We start from the raw sequence: 3,795 nt of genomic DNA, 5'->3' as shown, positions 1-3,795 counted from the left end.
AAGAAAGAAAGAAAGAAAGAAAGAAAGAAAGAAAGAAAGAAAGAAAGAAAGAAAGAAAGAAAGAAAGAAAGAAAGAAAGAGATCTAGGCAGGACCTGGTAAGATCCCAGAAGAGTGGCGGGAACTACTTTCCTAGGACAGAATCCTTACACTTTTCCTGGGGTAATAAAAAGAACGCTTGGCTGGCTGTATCTGACAGCGGTAATGCTTACATGATTGCATTCATTTGTCTAAACTCCTAAAACTATGGGACCATGAACCAGCCCTATCATATAAAAATGAAAAAAAATGATTGCAACTGATCGATAAAATTGATAAACTAAAAAAGTGAAAAAGAAAGAATGCTCGGAATCTGCATTCTTTGGGAGTATTTCTTCTTGCTCAAAAGCTTAATTTTCTAACTGTGCATTCATCGAACAAATATTTATTGAGCATCTACTATGCTCAAGGCACTGTTTTAGTCACTGGGGAAGCAGCGATGAATGAGATAGCAAAATCTTTGTCCTCAAAGATTTTATATTCAAGTAGGGAGAGACAAACAAGAATGTATAACCATAAAATAATCTCAGACAAGTCTAAGCCTATGAAGACAATAAAATTAGATAATGGAATGCAGAAGGACTGGGGAAGGGGCTACTTTAGACATGTCAGGGAAGGCTTCTCAGAGGAAAAGCCATTTGAATTGAGACCAGAAGGAGGAGAGGGGCCAGCCAGCAGGAACAGCGGGTGCAAAGGTAGAAACAGAGAGGTTAGTATATTTTGGCTGGAGCCAAGTGAGCCAGAGGAGAGGGATGATGGAGGGATGTAGGAGAAGATGAGACGGGAGATGTGGGCAGGGTCAGATCATCGATACTTTGTAGGCTATAAGGAGACTCTGAGTTTTATCCTAAATGCAATGGGAAGCCATTGGTGGGTTTCAAACAAGGGTGCAAAGTAGAACTATTACTCCAGTGGATCAAGAAACACTCTGGGAGTTGTGTTGGCCGTTCCGTTACCATGGACACCAGGACCATTGGCCCACTATGTGTCGGACTTGCATTGGGGGTTAATTTTCCAGAAAGTGGGCTTGGATTTGCTCCCCATTACTGGGATGCTTCTGAACAACAGGACACAAGATGGCAGGCTGGTCTGGGGTGCATGATCTGGGATTGATTCAGCACGCCTATTCTAGGCACTGTTGTAGGGACTGCGGATACGGCAGTGAAGAAAGCAGACTCAGTCTTTGTCACACAGAGGTCTGTGATCAGTGCTAGCAGGTGGCAAGGGAGGGGGAAGTACCAGAGATGTGAGAGCTCCCACGTGGTGGCTTAATGCAGACTTGAGGGAACTGGGGAGGCTTCTCAGAGGAAGCCGATGTCTCCGAGGATAGGCAGGAGGTGGAAAAGGGGAAGGACTGACACTCCAGACAGACAGAATATCGTGTGCAAAGGCCCAGAAGCCACAGAGGAAACTGAAGGGCCATTACAACTAGACTGGGACAGAGAATGTGAGGGTGGAGCCGTCAGCAGGGCCTCGCGAATCCCGCTGAGGAGCTTGGGATTCACCCCAGGGGTCAGAGGGAGCCACGGAAAAGATGCTGCAGGAGAAGGAGTGGAAAATCAGATCTGCTGCCTGCAGGGGGAGAAGAGGCCAGCGGGCGTGGGGGAAGGACAGGAGACGGGACTCCCGTGAGACGGCTAGTGTGGTCACCCCGGTGAGAGACAGCAGAAACTTTGCCTGAGGAAGTGACACTGCAGATGGGATAAGAGAATGGATTAAAAAGCTGTGGATGAGGTGGACTCAGCAGGACTCGCGTCTGCCGGGATGCTGGGGTGAGGGGAGGCAGGAGTCAAGGATATCACCGGAACTTCTAACTCACAGATCAATTGTACGGTGGTGCCACTGGATAAGAAACGGCCTTGGGGGAGTTGGGGAAGATGGTGCACATCTAACAGCCAGACCTGCACTGCCCAATAGGGTAGCTACAAGCCGTGTGGCTACTGAGTACTTGAAATATGACTAGTATGACTGAAGAAATGGATGTTTAATTTTATTTAATTTTAATTTTAAAACCAAGATTTGATCCCGCTATTGGAAAACTTTTCGGTATGTTCAGGACTCAGTCATGTGAGCTGACTTTGTCAGTTGTAAATTTTATTAAATCTAAAGCTAGATCAAATATTTCTGATGAAAATTTAGCAGTCAAATTGAAATGTGCTATATGAAATACGTACCAGATTTCAAAGATTTAGTACAAAAAAAAAAGTCGTGCTTGTTCCACATCTTTTCAAAGCATACTGCATGTTTAATATAGAGGCTCAGCCCTTGAGAATTATGGATACTTGCTTTTCACAATCGGATCTGCATTTGCCACCTCTTAAGTCCTAGCATCTTAGAAGCCAGTTTCCCCAAATAACCTAATGAGTTAACATCTCAATTAAAGCAGAAGTCCTTAATTAATGAAACAAATAATTAACCTTGCAAACAAAAGTGTTCCCCAAAGCACAATACATTTACTAAGAACCTAGCATGGGCAGGACACTAATTAACAGTGTGTACTTACTAACTATTGGTATGTGACAAACCATCCCCAAATCTGAGTAGTTTCAGCCAACAATCATTTATTTCTCAGGCACATGCAGGTCAGCTGATCAACGTTACTCTCTGTCCTACGGGTCTCTTATCCTCTTTGGACCAGTGACATCTTCACGGCCTCTTCACCCATTGTGCCAAAGCAAGACATCTGGCTGAACCTGAAGTCTAGGAGTGGGAAATAAAGGTTCTCTCAAAAGTTTTAGTATGGCTTTAAGCTTTAATAACTTTGAAAGTATAAATGCTACAAACTTACAGGACACATCATTTGAAATTTAACTTTCTCTCACAGGTATTTAGCATTGTCAATTTTGAATATAAGACTTTTAACTTCGCATCTCAAATCTCTCTGATTGAAGATGGCAAATGTCGAGCAAAACTTAGTCAGTGCAAAGTCACAAGGCCAAGGGCTTGGCTATAAGAAAGAACAGAGAATTGATGCAATTTATCACAGTGATACAGAGATGAGTACGCAAGGAGCTTGCATTCTGGGTGGAGTGTTGGGCGTTGGAAGCTGGGCACCGATTATGATGTGTGCTACAAAGAAACGCAAATGAATTACTACGGACTCCGCTTCTGAAAACGGACATGAGCCAGGCAACATGTTGCTTCATATGCATCAGTTCGATTACTCCCCAAAACGACACAATGAAGTAGATATCATTATCCCCATTTTAAAGATATTGTATATGAAGATCAGAGAGGAGAAGGGACTCCCCGAGATCACACAGTAAGTGACAGAACCCAGATTCAGTCCCAGGGCTGTCGGATTACAAAGTTTGTGCTCTTAACCTCTTGACTAGACACTGAGTTCCTGAAATTAAATGTAACGGAGATTCAGAGGAGAGAGAGAATCGAAAGTCTTCAGGAAGGAGAAACCCTTTGTCTCTGGGTCCTGGATTTTGAGTATGATGCTGATAGGTAGAAACATAGGAAAGGGAGGGAAAGGCACAAAAGACGGAGGAAATGGAATGAATGAACACAGAGGCCAATTTTAAAGCCCCGGGGCAATGTATGGGAAGAAGCAAGTCAACCGCTTTGGCTTCCCAGGAAAGCTAAAATCAGATTCTAAGCTGAGTCTGTATTCAGTGCCAGAGGCAAAAAGGAGGCACTGAAGGCTGTAGAGCAGGCCAGTGACTTCAAAGCAAATTATCTTTCTAGTTAGCTATAAAACGAAGAACAGTGCATTTAAGAGTCAAGAGAGCAGGCCAAAATCACATTTTTG

This window comes from Pteropus vampyrus, unplaced genomic scaffold (assembly GCF_000151845.1).
Source record: "Pteropus vampyrus isolate Shadow unplaced genomic scaffold, Pvam_2.0 Scaffold23, whole genome shotgun sequence".
NCBI lineage: Eukaryota > Metazoa > Chordata > Mammalia > Chiroptera > Pteropodidae > Pteropus > Pteropus vampyrus.
Note: the sequence above shows the minus strand (reverse complement) of the source record.